Source organism: Mus caroli, unplaced genomic scaffold (genome assembly GCF_978045245.1).
Source record: "Mus caroli unplaced genomic scaffold, Mus_caroli_1 scaffold_8, whole genome shotgun sequence".
NCBI classification, from domain to species: Eukaryota; Metazoa; Chordata; class Mammalia; order Rodentia; family Muridae; genus Mus; species Mus caroli.
Genome location: NW_028227263.1, coordinates 12,926,659 through 12,942,867, shown reverse-complemented (window position 1 = coordinate 12,942,867; position 16,209 = coordinate 12,926,659). Strand labels below are relative to the sequence as shown.

The 16,209-nt window shown below is 52.3% G+C and overlaps 1 protein-coding gene across 1 annotated transcript in view; it reads left to right on the top strand.

Moving 5' to 3' along the window:
- The window catches only part of Lhpp (phospholysine phosphohistidine inorganic pyrophosphate phosphatase), a 96,761-nt gene that overhangs the window by 79,012 nt on the left and 1,540 nt on the right, over positions 1 to 16,209 (top strand). The gene's annotated exons all lie outside the window — the stretch shown is intronic.

Genomic DNA, 16,209 nt, shown 5'->3' with positions numbered 1-16,209 from the left:
GGCCCAGCCGGGGCTGCAGAGCTGACGCTCATTCATTGGTATAGGGTGGACCTAGAGGGAACTCATTAGTTTCCCATGGGAAGGAGGCCCAGAGGGCATGGCTCATACCTGTGTTCCCCTGGGATTCATCTGGAAGGTCCAGGCTGTAAGCAGCACAGGAAGATGTCTGGTTTGTAGACTGTGGGGTCCAGAGACTGGAAGGATGCACAGGCATGGCTGATGCTGAGTAGGCACCTTGCAGGCTCCTGCCTCTGCCTGCTCTGCGTCTCTCCTTTTCTCTTAGTTTCTCTTCCCCTCTTTCTTCTTTCCTTTTTCTTCCCTCCCTCCCTCCCTCCTTTCCTCCCTTCCTTCTTTCCATGTGAGTGTGTGTGTGTGTGTGTGTGTGTGTGTGTGACCCTGAGTGCCGCCTTCTGTCACTTTCTGCCTTATTCCATTGTGACAGGGTCTCTCACTGAACCTGAGAGTTGCCGTTTTGCCTGAGCTGGCTAGGATGTCTCCACCCTCCAACAGGGTGCAGCCATGCCTGGCATTTTTACATGGGTTCTAGGGGTTCAAACTCAGGCTCTATGCTTGCACAGTAAGCGTTCCTGCTCAGTGAGACATGGCTCCCGCCTTCTACTTTTCTTTTTTTAATTTAAATTTGGGAGGAGGGTTTCATACACATGTGTTGTATTTACACCATTTCCACCCCTCCCTCTTCCAATTCCTCCCATGTTCTCAATCCTTTTCATATTCATGACCTTTCTCTCTAATTATTGTTACACACTCACGTAGTCTCACATTCTCTCTCTTACACACACGGCCACTAAGTCCCTTAGAGTAGCTCTTATATTTTTAGGGCTGACTGCTTGGGGTTGGATAATCCATCAGGGGGTCCCTGACTGATTCTCCCTCTCAAGCATTCTAAAAGGGAAGCCTTGTGCAACTTCCCCCACCCGTGTTGGCATGTCTGCTGGTGTTGTCATTGTGTAGGTCCTGGGTAAGCAGATGTTTTGGTCCTTGGGCCCTTACAATCTTTCTACCCCTCTTCTGTGATGTTCTCTGAGTCTTCGGTATAGGGCTTGCATTATAAATGCGTCAGGTGTATCTGGGCACCCAATGGTCACTTCTTCTCTGTGCTTTGACGAGTTGTGGCTCTTTGTAATTGTTTCCATGTGCTGCAAAAAGAATCTTCTTCGGTGAGGGCTAGGGATGAATATTACACTTACCTGAGGGCATAAGCATAAACATTTAAAATGAAGTTAAAAAGTCTACTGGTTTAAGAGAATGGCAGTAGTAGGTTCTCCTCCTGAGTCCATGACCTCTCCAGCAAGAGGTAGCTGGCTAGGTTTGTTTGTTTGTTTGTTTGTTTGTTTGTTTTTCAAGGTAGGGTTTCTCTGTATAGTCCTGGCCATCCTGGGACTCACTCTATAGACCAGACTGGCCTCAAACTCAGAGATCCACTTGCCTCTGCCTCCCTAGTGCTGGGATTAAAGGCGTGCACCACCACCACCCTGCCAATACTGTTTTTTTAAGTTGCTACCTCTGTAATTGATTCCAGACCCTGGGCTCTTCTATCTCTGCAGGAGCCTGGTGCTATAGTTTCCTTCTTCACCCTGCATCAGCCACCTCCTGTTTTGATATTGACATGAATTTAGGTGCGAGCTCCACAGAGGCTCCACCTAAACCAGCCTTTCCCTGTCACCTCCGATCCTGGGCTGACAGCCCTTCCCAAGAGTCCCCGGAGGCAATTCGACTCCCCTGTTGTTTAGGGACAATTTAAGATAACCACAGTGCTTGTTCCATCCCTCTCTCCTCCCCACCAGTGACTACACCTGAGACAAACACATTTCTTTGGAAGAGTAAGCTGATTAAATGAGTCAGGAAGCCAAGTGGGCAGGGAGCGTAAACAAGACCCTGTGGGATGCTATCCCACAGTAGAAAGTCTCAGCGAGTGTGCTGAGGACCTGACACAGAGCAGGCCCGGAGAGGCCGATAAATGGTGTGACCGTTCCTCACCCAGGAAGAGCTAGACTGGGAGCCTCACCTGGGCCTGCTTTCCAGAGATCACCCCCACAGCATCCTTTGCCATCCAGCCACCCAACAAGCCATATTCACCCTCAAATCTCAGCAGAGCTGATCCCTAATACACCACACTTCCTTGGGACATCCATGGAGGGGAGTGGGTGGTGGTAAGAGGAAGCCAGTCACTGGGGCTTTCCAAACTCGGGGAAAACATCAACCTTGAATCTCAAGCCTTTTGCAACCCTTTTGCCTCAACCTGAGGGTCACTGAGTCCTCTGCTGTCTTACACTCCCAGCAAGCAGTGGGCTGTGAGAGGTCCCAGGGCAGACTCCTTTGGGCTGGCCTTTGGCTTCCTAGGCTCAGTGGGATGGTAGTCGGGGCTTTGAGGGTCAAAGTTGCATTGGGTAAATGCTCCCTGGAGCAGCACAGCCTCCTGGTCAGGGATGAAAACTGGCGAAAACAAGATTCTGTCCAGGAGCCATCCAGGCAGCCAGCCAGGAGCCCAGGCAGCTTGGGCAGGGCCCCCATGGACACAATTGGCCCAGTGTGGGGCACACTGCCTCAGGCGGGCTGGCTTCCCAGCCTCTGCTGAACGGGCCCTCGCCATACTGCTCTGTTGAATTACAAGCTGACTTTCCTGGCCAATGATTAAGGGGAGCAGGGTGGGGCAGGGGTTAGTTAGCTTTTGGGGAGCCCAGCACAGGAGGTGTTGAGTAAATGTAGGTAGGATGCTGGACTCCCACCTGCTCCTTCTGGGGTTGTCTCAGTTTCCGCATCTGTACAGAGGAATGAAGGGAGGCCGCACTGCTCTACCCAACCTCCTGTCCCTACAGGAGAGTGGCTAGGGGAGGGAGAGAGGGCACTCTTCCGATTCAGATCCTCACCTCGGGGTGGCAGAGAGGTTCCCGTGCTCAAGGGCTGGCGCTGCCTCTCAGATACAGTCTTCCTAGGAAGGCCCCTCTTGGCCTCAGTTTCTCCACTTAGAACCTAGGTGGCTGCACCAGAGACTCTGTCAGGTTTGGGGACTTGATAGATTTTTCTCTCTGGTTATTTCCAGTATCAGGGCTATGCTGGGACCTGTGCTAGCTCCCTGTCCTGAAGCCTCTTAAGTGTTTTATCTTGCTTTTCTTTGGTGTATGACTTGAGGTTTCCTTGAGGTGCTAAGATCAGCTGCCATGATATTGGACAGGCCCTCTCCCTGGAATGTATCTGGAGGGTGGTGGGCTGGGACTCTGTGACACCTGCTGAAGCCAGTGGCCGGGCAGAGGGTCCTGTGCCCAGGTGGCCTGTATGTTTGATAACATATCCATACGTCAGGGTTACCTGGTCTGACCCTGTTCTGTAATGATTGGATATGGTCTACAGAGCACATGGCATCTGCTGTGCCCAGGCAGGTATTTGCCCCCAGGGCCAGCACTAGCTAGTCTTGTTTCTCCTGCAGTTGCCAAACCACAGGTTCAGAAGGGACTGCCATGGCCCTGGCTGAGGCAAAAGAATAATCTTGCTAGGTGTAGTACACACTCCTTTAATCCCAGCACTCAAGAGGCAGAGGGAGGTAGATCTCTGCGAGTTTGAGGCTAGCCTGGTCTACATGGTGAACTCTAGACCAAGATCCTGTCTCAACTAATAATAGTAACAATATTAACCATCATCATCATCACCACCACCACCATCTTCATCATCTTCTTCATCACTCTTCAGCCTGATACAGTTTCTAGGGAATGGTGGCAATGTGGAATGAGGAAATACCGTTCTCATCGTGCACTTTCCCAAGACAGTATCACTGCCACCAACAAGGGGCTTAAATGGCTGTCACAGTGGCCTAGTTGGGCCAGTAGTTAATTTCTGAATCTTTATAACTGTGGCCTGTAACTTTAATTTGTTCAAACCTTACTTCTAATGATGAATCTTCAATGCTTTAGCCTCCCTGGTAGCCCACCACCCACCAGAGGGAGTGGAAAGGAAAGGAAACCAGGGAGAGGGGAGGAGTCGGCCTGTTCAGAAAGCAACTCCTGTCTGTGTTGTCTGGAAATTGGCAGTTCAGTTCACAGGTTAGCAGGTTAGCAGGCAGCAGCAGCTCGATCCACTCACAACCACTTCACAGATACACCAGCAGTCCAGGTCTGTAGAGTCAGGTTAGCAACAGTGGTGACACAACCTAGCAGAGACAGCCAGGCCTCAGCTCAAGTCAGCAGGAGGGACCAACAGGAACACCAGAAGTTCTCAGCTGTGCCTCTCTCAGGGAAGCAAAGATCAGCGGAGATGCGAGACCCACAAGCGTGGCACAGCTAGCTGTACCAGCAAGCCAAGCTCTGTTTCTGTCACTCTGTGGAGTCCTGTTTATGCCCTCCAAACTCACATGTTCTCCACGTGCCTTGTCTCAGCACGTGCATCCAGTCACCCCACTTGCCTCAGCACGTGCATCCAGTCACCCCACTTGCCTCAGCACGTGCATCCAGTCTCCCCAGGCTGCAGAAGTTGCAAGACGCTGCAGCACAGCACCAGAAGGTTTTTTGGTGCTCTCTAAAGCGTCCCAACAAATGGAGCGCAACAAAGCAATGTAAGGCGAACCAATACATGCGTGTTGTCAGCAAAGACTCCTTCATCACGTGTCCTCTCACATGCTTGCTTTAGCAGAACATCCTCTCTCCTGTGTCTGCTTCAATGAAACCTTCCTTCACGAGTCTGCCTTTTAGTCTTTCACCTATGCCCATGTCAGAAAAACACTCCTTCATGTGTTTGCCCCAGCAAAACACCATCCAACACAACTGACTCCAAAGAGCCCTTACACCAAAGAGTTCCCACCACAGTGGTCCTGTGACATTTACATCGCCTACATCCCTCTTCAGAGTTGTGTAGTATTCTACCTAGCATATGTGCCACACCGGACTTACCCTGCCATAAGTAACTGCCCTCTTTGCTGTGGACTGCAGGGCATAGGATATTCTAAATATCCTTGTAATTCCTTAGCACATTTGTCCTTTAAATCAGCAAGCTTTTACTGAGAGCTTTCCACACACTAAACTCCATGTTGCTTTTTTTTATTTTTAGATATTTTCTTTATTTATATTTCAAATATTATCCCCTTTCCTAATTTCCCCTCCAAAAATTCCCTATATCCTCCCCCTCCCCAGCCCACCCACTCCCATTCCTGGTCCTGGCATTCCCCTATACTGAGGCATAGAGCCTTCACAGGACCAAGGGCCTCTCCTCCCATTGATGACCAACTAGGCATCCTCTGCTACAAATATAGCCAGAGCCACAAGTTCCACCATGTGTTTTCTTTGATTGGAGGTATAGTTCCAAGGAGCTCTGGGGATACTGGTTAGTTCATATTGATGTTCCTCCTATGGGGCTTCAGACCCCTTCAGCACTCTGGGTACTTTCTCTAGCTCCTTCATTGAGGACCCTGTGTTCCGTCCAATGAATGACTGTGAGCACCCACTTCTGTATTTGCCAGGCACTGGCAGAGCCTCACAGGAGACAGCTATATCAGGCTCTTGTCAGAGACTCTTGTTGTCATCTGCCTAGAGTCTGGGTTTGGTGGTTGTTTATGGGATAGATCTCCAAGTGGGGCAGTCTCTGGATGGTCATTCCTTCAGGCTCTGCTCCGAACTTTGTCTCTGTAACTCCTTCCTTGGGTATTTTGTTCCCTATTCTAAGGAGGAATGAAGTATCCACCCATTGGTCTTCCCTCTTCTTGATTTTCTTGTGTTTTGCAAACTTGAGTGTTATATGTTTCTGGGCTAATATCCACTTATCAGTGAGTGCATATCTAATGACTTCTTTTGTGATTGGGTTACCTCACTAAGGATGATATCCTCCAGATACATCCATTTGCCCAAGAATTTCATAAATTCATTGTTTTTAATAGCTGAGTAGTGCTCCATTGTGTAAATGTACCACATTTTCTGTATCCATTCTTCTGTTGAGGGACATCTGGGTTCTTTCCAGCTTTGGGCTATTATAAATAAGGCTGCTATGAACGTAGTGGAGCATATGTCCTTATTACCAGTTGGAACTTCTTCTGGGTATATGTCCAGGAGAGGCATTGCTGGATCTTCCGGTAGTACTATGTCCAGTTTTCTGAGGAACCGCCAAACTGATTTCCAGAGTGGTTATACCAGCTTGCAATCCCACCAGCAATGGAGGTGTGTTGCTTTAAGATTAACTCTTTAGAAAAGATATCTAGGCCTGAGGTAGAAGAGTGATATTCCTTCGTGGATAAGTCCAGTTTCACTCTAGCAGAGATGCTAGTGCATCTGAAATGAGAGATTTCCCTGGGTAGGGTGGAGTCCCAGGCAGTCCTTCCTATGTCCTGTTAGTCATTGCCGGCTCAGCCTGTCACTCGTAGACACCCTTAGTTATTCCTACATCAATGCACCTCAGAGGGGCAGCTTGCTTAGGGCAGGGCTTGGCCCAGGTTTTGTGGAACTTGCTGTCTCCTATATTACCTAGTGGCTCCTGTGGCCTGTGTCCCTCTTGGGTGCTCTGACTATCTGGATGCCCTGTTTAATGCTCCTTAGTGGAGCAGATGTGATAGAGGCAGAGACTGCTCCAGCAGGAGTCCCTGGAGAGCCTTGAGGTCAGGAACCACTTCCTAAGCTCCAGTCACACTTGCATGGAGTGGGAACTCCCTGGGAGCAAGCAGCGTGCTCCCCAGCAGTGGGCCCTGTGAAGGGACGGGAGCCTTCACTGGGACCAGCATGATCAGGACAGAGGTTCTAAGTGTAAGTACCACCCTGCCACCTGGTATTCTGGGCAGGTTGTTTTCAGGAGTATCAGTGCCCCCTCCCAGGGTGCCAAACCCTTGGTGGCCTCCCTTCTGTCTACAGGATCCCTGGCTCAGTCACTGGGCTCTGTCCATTACAATTAAGGTAGTACTCGGTTCTCAAGGAGCAGGATTCAGTGATGCTGGCCAGCTGCAAGACCAGGGAGGGTACCACCTCTACGCGCCTTTGTTCTCCTGGCACTGCCATGAAGATTCAGAGCCTAGTGGTGCAGCTTCAAGAAGCTGGCTTGAGGAGGGGAGGGCAGAGTAGCTTTTCTGAGAGGCCCTGAGTGGGTGGACACCTGCCCCTGTTCCCTGGGTGTGGCAAGTACAGATCTCTCAGGGACTCAACTGTTGCACTCAGAAAGGCTGGGACCAGCTTGTTTAAATCCACGCACACGTACCAGGTGCTTACCATGTTTTCATCAAAACATGAACAGCTGTCAGAGGTTCCTCTATCCCAAGGCGGCTGCCAGCCCCAGTAGACCTGCCTTTGCTAGCCTTTCGGAGACCGTTGCTCGTCACCTGACAGCTCAGTCCTGGGACCCCCATGGGATCTAGACCAGACTGCACATGTTTCCAAGCCAGCCTCTGAACACCAGCTCCATGACCCTGGGCAGGCCACACACTGCTTCTGAATCGTGGTTTGTTAGCTGGAAGGTGGGATCCTCTCAGCTCAGTTACATAGAGAAAGGAGGCTCTGAGGGGTGGTCTGCCTAAGAACACATGGATGAAGAAGCCAGTCTTCTAGGAACTCCTGTATCCCGATGTGCTGGTAGAGGCAAGGCTATGACTGATACCACGAAGGGTTAGAGCAGTGGGGGATGCTTAGTTTGGGTGCCATGGGCATAGTGTGGGTACCTAAGGAGGGGGGACTCCCATGGACATAGAGTGGGTACCTAAGGAGGGGAGGACTCCATGGACATAGAGTGGGTACCTAAGGAGGGGCAACTCCCATGGACATAGAGTGGGTACCTAAGGAGGGGGGACTCCCATGGACATAGAGTGGGTACCTAAGGAGGGGCGACTCCCATGGACATAGAGTGGGTACCTAAGGAGGGGGGGACTCCATGGACATAGTGTGGGTACCTAAGGAGGGGGGACTCCCATGGACATAGAGTGGGTACCTAAGGAGGGGCAACTCCCATGGACATAGAGTGGGTACCTAAGGAGGGGAGACTCCCATGGACATAGAGTGGGTACCTAAGGAGGGGCGACTCCCATGGACATAGAGTGGGTACCTAAGGAGGGGCGACTCCCATGGACATAGAGTGGGTACCTAAGGAGGGGCGACTCCCATGGACATAGAGTGGGTAGCTAAGGAGGGGAGACTCCCATGGACATAGAGTGGGTACCTAAGGAGGGGCAACTCCCATGGACATAGAGTGGGTACCTAAGGAGGGGCGACTCCCATGGACATAGAGTGGGTACCTAAGGAGGAGCGACTCCCATGGACATAGAGTGGGTACCTAAGGAGGGGAGACTCCCATGGACATAGAGTGGGTACCTAAGGAGGGGGGAACTCCCATGGACATAGAGTGGGTACCTAAGGAGGGGGGACTCCATGGACATAGAGTGGGTACCTAAGGAGAGGGGGACTCCCATGGACATAGAGTGGGTACCTAAGGAGGGGGGGACTCCATGGACATAGAGTGGGTACCTAAGGAGGGGGGACTCCATGGACATAGAGTGGGTACCTAAGGAGGGGGGGACTCCATGGACATAGAGTGGGTACCTAAGGAGGGGGGGACTCCATGGACATAGAGTGGGTACCTAAGGAGGGGGGACTCGACTCCCATGGACATAGAGTGGGTACCTAAGGAGGGGGGACTCCATGGACATAGAGTGGGTACCTAAGGAGGGGGGGACTCCATGGACATAGAGTGGGTACCTAAGGAGAGGCGACTCCCATGGACATAGAGTGGGTACCTAAGGAGGGGGGACTGGACTCCCATGGACATAGAGTGGGTACTTAAGGAGGGGGGGACTCCATGGACATAGAGTGGGTACCTAAGAAGGGGGGACTCGACTCCCATGGACATAGAGTGGGTACCTAAGGAGGGGGGACTGGACTCCCATGGACATAGAGTGGGTACCTAAGGAGGGGCGACTCCCATGGACATAGAGTGGGTACCTAAGGAAAAGGAGGGAACTGGGAGTCGAAAGGGGTCAAAGAAAACTGCCTGGTTCACATGGTATGTTCCTTGGGGATTGACTCTCAATGGAAATGCAATTGAGTGAAGGGTGCCTAGCATTAAGAATGAGCAATAGGGGGCTTGAGAGATGGCTCAGTGGTTAAGAGCACTGACTGATCTTCCAGAGGTCCTGAGTTCAGTTCCCAGCAACCACATGGTGGCTCACAACCATCTGTAATGGGGATCTGATGCCCTCTTCTGGTGTGTCTGAAGATAGGGACAGTGTACTCATATGCATTAAATAAATGAATAAATGAATGAATAAATAAATAAATCTTTAAAAAAAAGAAGAGGAGGAGGAAGAATGAGTAATAGAGCCAGGCAGTGGTGGTGCAAGCCTTTAATCCCAGCACTCAGGAGACAGAGGCAGGCGGGTCTCTACGAGTTTGTGGCCAGCCTGGTCTACAGAGTGAGTTCCTGGACAGCTAACACTACACAGAAAGACCCTATCTCAAACAAAACAAAATAAAGCACGAGCCGTAGAGACAGGTGGAGGTGGGACAGGAGCACTTGGCCCTGTCCCCTTGCACAGCTGCTTACAGCCTCAGCCCACTGTTAGGTCCCCCACCTTGCTCAAAAGGCAGATAATAGCTTCTAACCTTATTTTCTGTTGTTTTGTTTGAGTTTTTAAGATAAGGTCTCATTATATATAGCCTTAGCTGACCTGGAACTCACTATGTAGATCAGGCCGGTCTCAAACTCAAAGAGATCTGCCTATTTCTGCTGGGAGTAAAGATGTCCGCCACTATACCTGGCTGGCTTTTAGTTTTGAAAGGCTCTTTATCAGTACCAACCAGAAACTCCAAGGATCCTCAGTAGGTATGTGACTTTTAGTACACCTGCTCCATACTCCAGCCACGGCCAGCGACTACAGAGAGGACTCCTAGGACACCACCATCATAGAAACAGCTGGTTCCTGCCCACGCTTACCCTGCTGCCATCTGGGGTGTGTGGGAACCGCACAGGAAGCTGTCCGCTGTGAGTAGGTTCAGATGGATCCCTGGATTGGGTTCTGTCTGGTTGGTAGGTGTCATCACTACTAATTCGTGAGTAGGCCTGGCCACACAGTGATCCTGAGCAGTAGGTAACAGTGACCATAGCAAAACCCCTGCCAGGTGTCCATTGCCAGCTGCCTGCTGGATACAGCCTTGCCCAGACCTGGTTCTAAGCTGCTCTTGGTGGCCCTTCCCAGAGGCCCCCAGCCTCCCCTCTTAGCGTTCATGAACTATGGACTCTTTTCACCTCATTGTCAAAGCTGCAAACACTTTTCAGCTGAGAGTTGGTCCTGAGGTGGAAGGGAAGGGAGAGGTGCCCCTGCCACAGACATCAGGGTCTGTCCAGAGGTCAGCAAGCTCAGTAGCAACTCCCAGAGGAGCCATTCCAAGGGGCCTGGGTCTAGGTTAGGTTAAATGTTGCATACCAACTCCACTGGGACTCTGTGCTGTCCCCACCCCTTAAGCTGTTGTTTCTTGTCCCTGGAGATGCAGATCACAGTTGCATGGAGTGCTGGGCAGAGCTTTTGGGGATTCTCAGGAAGGTTTGTACCCACACAGGTGGAGAACCTCATGACCTAGAGTGCAGTTCATATACTGGCTGACAGTCTTCCCATCACAACCCAGGGCTGTGAATGTTACTTCATGGGGTCAGAGGGAATGAAGCAAAGGGCAGTTGGGGAGATCTGAGACACCAGCAGGCTTGGCTCCCAAAAAATGACAAGAGAAAGGGGCTTGGAGATCCACCTTCTCTGGCTATAAATTCAAGCTGCTCCAAAGCCCATTGGGCAGGACACCCCTCCTCTCCTAGACACACCAGGGCTTCCTGCTGTCTGCCTATCAGCTCAGAAATCACTCAGAAGTCCTAGGGCCCAGGGGAGGAAGCGGGAGGCCAGGATGTCACATGCCCAACCAGTGGCCATTCCCCTGACCTGAGTCTGTGGCTCTTGAAAATATGCGAGACTTCTGGTAACTCCCTGCCTCAGTTTATCCTTATCAGGGCTCAGTGCCCTTGAAACTGGCTTGACAAACACTACCTCTTGCGGGGGGGTGGGGGGAGACCCCTGATCCCTCCCAGTTGGAGGACAAATCAGCTTTGGGCTCCAAGTTCCTGAGGCACTGTCTGCCTCAGGGGAGTTTAGTTAGATGAGCCCTAATCCCACCCTAGGTCTTCAGCTGTAGATGGAGCTAAGGCCACCAGGGACCTCAGGGAGCCCTGGGTCTAGAACAAGCAACATGACTCCTTCTGCCTCTGGACTGCACGCCCAGCCTCCAACATATGCTGCCCACATGCACAGAGGGTGTGTCTCAGTTGCGGGCACAGGTCCCCACCCCACTCTTAGCTCTGCTAACTTGCTGACAGGTTTTTGACCTGGTGGGGGTTGGAGTAAGAGTGAGAACAGCCAGCTGGAGCCCTAGGAAGGGGGTGGAGCTGGGGCGTAACCATATTGGAGCTCATCTGGGTAGTATTGTGAGTTGGGGCTCCTCACCACCACACAGCAGGCTGGCTGGGAGCTCTGCCCTCCTCCTCAGCCCCCTTGCTTCCATGGAGAAGTGCAGGGGTTGGTGGTTGGGCTGGTCTGCTCTCACAGTGTACGGCATTTTCAGATGCACCCCACTTCTGCTGGGGTGTCTGGGGAAGGGGTGCTCCCACTGCAGAGCCAAAATGGCAGAGCATTGGGCAAGACACTGGATATGGACCAGACCCTGGCCACATTCTTGCTCTGTTGGGCTGCCAAGAGATGGAACTTTTTGGTCACCTGTGTTGATTGGAACTCTGACTGCAAAGAAGGTGCCAGCTGTAGACTATGTTTCCACTCCCTTTAGTGGCCAGTGAGCCATATGTCGTATGTGGTTTGAATGAGAACTGCCTCCATTGACTCGTTTACTTAAAGGTCTGGTTTCCAGTGGGTGGATTGTTTAGGAAGGATTAGGAGGTGTGGCCTTGTCGGAGGGGGTGTGTCCCTGGGGATGGGGTTTCAAAAGCCCAGGCCAGCCCTCCCACAGCCCCCTCCATTTTGCCAATAAGATAGATGATAGATAGATAGATAGATAGATAGATAGATAGATAGATGGATAGGTGGGTGGATGGATGGATGGATGGATAGGTGGGTGGATAGATGGATGGATGGATGGGTGGGTGGGTGGATGGATGGATGGATGGATAGGTGGGTGGATGGATGGATGGATGGGTGGATGGATGGGTGGATGGGTGGATGGATGGATGGGTGGGTGGGTGGATGGGTGGATGGATGGATGGATAGGTGGATGGATAGATGGATGGATGGATGGATGGATGGGTGGATGGGTGGATGGGTGGATGGATGGATGGGTGGATGGGTGGATGGATGGATGGGTGGGTGGGTGGATGGGTGGATGGATGGATGGATGGGTGGGTGGATGGATGGATGGATGGATGGATGGATGGATGGATGGAAGCTCTCAGCTATTGCTTAGCACTGTGCCTGCATGCCTGCTGCTATACTTCCTGCCATAATGATCATAGACTAATCTTCTGAAACTATAAGGAAGCCCCCACTTAAGTGCTTGCTTGTTTTCATATGCCACTTAGTCATGGTGTCTCTTCACAACGATAGAATGTCAGCTCACCTCAGTAGGGGCCTCTTGAGGACTCTCGGGCCTGTCATTGGCCAGCCTCCCTGATTGGAGCCGAGTGATGGCCCTGATGCTTGCCATGTAGCCAACTTTCAGATTGCTCCAGGCCAATGAGGAATCCCAGTGAAGCCTTGTCCACAGTGGTTTGGTTTCAGCTGGCATCGGGTAGAGGCATGGCTGGAGACACAGGCTTCAGGCTGTGAGCTCCGGAGTGCACGTAGGCGTGTCAGGTTCCACGAACTAAGGGCACCAGGCAGGCCCAGCTCTCCAAGGACTGTGACAGGATAAATAAATAAATCAATAAATCCCTTTGTATGCTCTCAGCCACACCAGACCTTGTTGAGTACAGTGGATACCAGGGAGGCCTTGGCTAAACAAGGACATGGGCTCCATGGGAAGGATGTCTGCTTAAGTCTGTTCATTATCATACAACCCAGTGTTTTCCCCACGGGGAAGGGCAGGGAACCCCCAACTTCAGGAACATTCTTTCCTCACCCACTTCCAGAACTTAGTGTTAGAACCGAGGTATAGGAGTGCATGCCTGAGAACTGTGTCCAGTGCCACCCACCCAGCTACACCATGGGAGGTCACTGACCCTCAGGCTCCTGCCAACAGCCCAGCATAGGCCTCTTGTCCCCTCCTCTGGAACCCAGGGATCTGTCTTGACTATGTGCGTTATGAGCCAGAATTACACTGCAGGAACCCTTTGTTTTGAATGCATGCCTGTGGAGGGTAACCCCTATAGGCTTGACTTTGTAGACCAGAGGAGGCAGATTTCCCAGCCCATCCTCCCAGCCTTTGCAGGAGCTGTGCTCTGGCATCCTGGCTCCTGGGTAGCTCAGATTCCCATTCCACCCACACTCAAAAGTGAAAATGCCCTTTGCATCTGGCCCCTGAAACGATATACCCTCTCTCCCTCCAGCTGCGTCAGTGTGGTCTGAAGTTGGCATCACTACCCCATGCTAGTTCCCAGTTCACTGAATGCTCTTTCTCTGGGCAGCCCCAGGACCTGGCCTCAGCCACCAGGGACAGCCAGCCCAACTGGTCCAAAGCAGTAGACAAGAATGTATGCCCCCATAGTCTATAGAACCCTATCCTATCCTGTTCTTAGGGAACAGGCCGTGACTGGGAGAAAGCAGGAGGGGGCACCCTGGCACGACTGCCCCAGAGGAGGTCCTCTGCCATCTGTGCCCTGCAGGTGGAAGTGGCAGATGACAGTCCTTTCTGGGCTTCTTTGCTTGGGTCCCGGTGCCATTTTCTTTTCCTGGTTACAAAGCCCATCCCTGTGAAGCTGGTCCGTGGGCTGTGTGCACAGAACCTCCTTGTTTCTGCCATTACTCAGTCGTTCCCTGCACTCAGCTCCCAGGGCATGTGGGGGAGGCATAGCTAATGACAGGCAGCACCCGGCCGCCTAAACCCTTTGTTCATTCACTGGGTGACACTTCCTGGGTGCTGCTGAGGGCCAGCCCTGCACTGGGAACACAGAGGGCAAGAAATGAATCCCCTCCTTCTAGAAGGCACTCTAGCACCTGCCATCATTGGCAGGTGAAGCAGGGTGTGGTCCAACCACAGTGGGACAGGGAACAAGCTCTGTGTGCTCAGAGAGCATGTACTCTCTCACTAGTGCAGTCGGAGGGAGGGACCAGTGAGTGGAGTCTTTCATAAAGGGTAGGTATGTAGGAGTCCCATGGAACAAGTTTTCAGGGCATTCTAAAAGGCATAGTGGTGCAGGAGATGGTGCAGGAGGGTTGCTGTAAGTTCAAGGGTAGCCTGGGCTACCAAATGAGAATGTCTTGAGGAAGAAAGGAAGAAGGGAGGGAGGGAGGGATTATAAAGCTCAGCGTGGACAACGGCTTCTAGATGTGGTGAATAACTCAAGCTAGTGGCTGCCGTGTGGAGGGGTCTAGGCAGGATGGAGCTGTGCTGTGCTAGGGGTCTAGGCTGTGCGCATTTGGGGCAGTCAGCAGTTTATACAGGGGAGAGGCCAGAGCAGGCAAGCATGTCAGGAGAGACATCCTGACTGTAAGAGAGAGGGAAGGAGACTGGACTGAAGGGGATTCAGTGGAGGGTAAGGGCAAGATGGAAGGAACCAGTCTGGCCTGGACAGAAAACACCTCTTTTCTCTTGTGAGGGAACCTCCCCCCAAGGTTGCAGGATGGCAACCATGCTTGTAGAGGCCCATCTGACCTTGCAGCTTTTGTGGGACCTACCACAGACCGTTATGCGGGGAAAGAGGAGGTGTCTGGGAGGAGGGGCCTCTCCTAAGCAGACCCTCAAGCGCCAGGCTCAGTACCCAAGTGAACCTGGCGAAGCTGCTTCTGCCCCACTTCCAGCCAGGATCCAAGGGTCAGGGTTGTGGCTACAAACAGACATCCTGCGTCATACCCAGGCTGGGAGTGAAAGCTGGGCTCTGGCCTCGGATCCTCTAACAGACTCCCTGACCTTCTGGCCACCATCAGGCCCTCAGCCCCAGGTTGTTTCCTATCCCTCCCGTGCAGGCCCCACCTGTGAATCTGGAACTGGCTATTCCTATCACCCTTCCCCGTGGAGAGATTCTCCTCTGGTCCCTTCTAGTCCCGGGCCTTAGCAGATGCAGGGAGGCCTCTTCCCTTCAGGCCAGTCATTCTACAGTAGCCAAAATCCAATCTCTAAACAGGACAGTGCGAATTTTAGATGTTGCTAGGCAACGGAATCACTTCCTTCAGGCGTGGTGAAGTTTTGAGGGGGTAATAATACGGCAGGTAGATAGAGTTCCTAGGAAGTGTGAGTCAGGTCTGGGGCAATCCCAGCAGCGTGTCCCTCCTCAGTGGGAGGGTTGCAGATGCTAGCCTTCCTCCCGCCACACCCTAGTTGACTGCTTAGTGTGATACCATGAAGCCTGGGGGCAATGGGAAGGGACTTTCTGGTGGCCAAGACCAGATTCTGGCTCCCAGCCCTGGCAAGGCTCCTGGGATGAGGCCCCCACATCTTCAGAGGACTGTGAAGATGAACCTCCTTGGCCTCCCTAATCTTGCTGCCTGCTTAGAGCCCGTTCCGAATTTAGGACTCAGCCTCATCAAGGAAGTCACAGGAGGTGTCCAGGCTTTGGCACTGGTCTCAGAGTCCAGTCAGACTGCAGGCATGGCTAGTGAATGGGTGAAGGGTTAGAGGCAGCCCTAATCCGCAGCATTCTAGCCAAAGAATGGCTTTGTCAAGAACCCCTGGTGCCCCTGTGAGGCAGTAGTGGCCTCCAAGAACTGGGCAGCACATGGTACCCCAGAGCATCAGGGGAGAGAGGAGTTCTGACTGTCGGCTCCCTAGTTATCCCCGCAAAGCACATGCACCAGGCCAGCGCCCCAGCCAAGCAGGGTCTTCTCCCTGGGTTACACTTTTGCTAGAGGCAGATGGAGCCAAGGCCAGCAGTTGCTCTGCCGCAGAGCGGTGTGGAGTGGCCGACAGTAGGAGTGTGTTTGACTTATGGGACTGCAGAGGAGGGCTCAGTGGGAACCACAGCCCCGGTTGCCAGACAGTGCAGCAAACACGGAGGTTCCTCGGGGTAAAGCCAGGATACATGCTGGAAGGTAGCTTCGAGTGTTGACCAACCGACAGTGGCTTTAGGAGGCTCTTGTAGGGTCACTGGCTGTTAAGATTT